This window comes from Vombatus ursinus, unplaced genomic scaffold, assembly GCF_900497805.2.
Source record: "Vombatus ursinus unplaced genomic scaffold, bare-nosed wombat genome assembly UNPS02014824.1, whole genome shotgun sequence".
NCBI classification, from domain to species: domain Eukaryota; kingdom Metazoa; phylum Chordata; class Mammalia; order Diprotodontia; family Vombatidae; genus Vombatus; species Vombatus ursinus.
Window position 1 is genome coordinate 20,460 of NW_020954602.1, and position 263 is coordinate 20,722.

Sequence of the window (263 nt, forward strand, 5' to 3'; positions counted from 1 at the left end):
ATACTCAAATGTTTTCCTTTTTAACTTCTGATGTCAGTCAATAAATGATGCGTTCCAGCACCTGTACTTTGCTCTCAGAGGTTGAGATCTAATAGGAAAAGAAAATACATAAAAAAGAAACTGAAAATGGGNGTACTCAAATGTTTTCCTTTTTACCTTCTGATGTCAGTCAATAAATGATACGTTCCAGAACCTGTACTTCGCTCTCAGAGGTTGAGATCTAATAGGAAAAGAAAATACATAAAAAAGAAACTGAAAATGGG

General features: G+C 34.0%; 1 protein-coding gene across 1 annotated transcript in view; it reads left to right on the forward strand.

Moving 5' to 3' along the window:
* Positions 1 to 263, forward strand: part of LOC114024771 (THO complex subunit 2-like) — a gene marked incomplete at its 5' end in the record, with an annotated part of 41,642 nt that overhangs the window by 20,117 nt on the left and 21,262 nt on the right. The window lies entirely within an intron of this gene.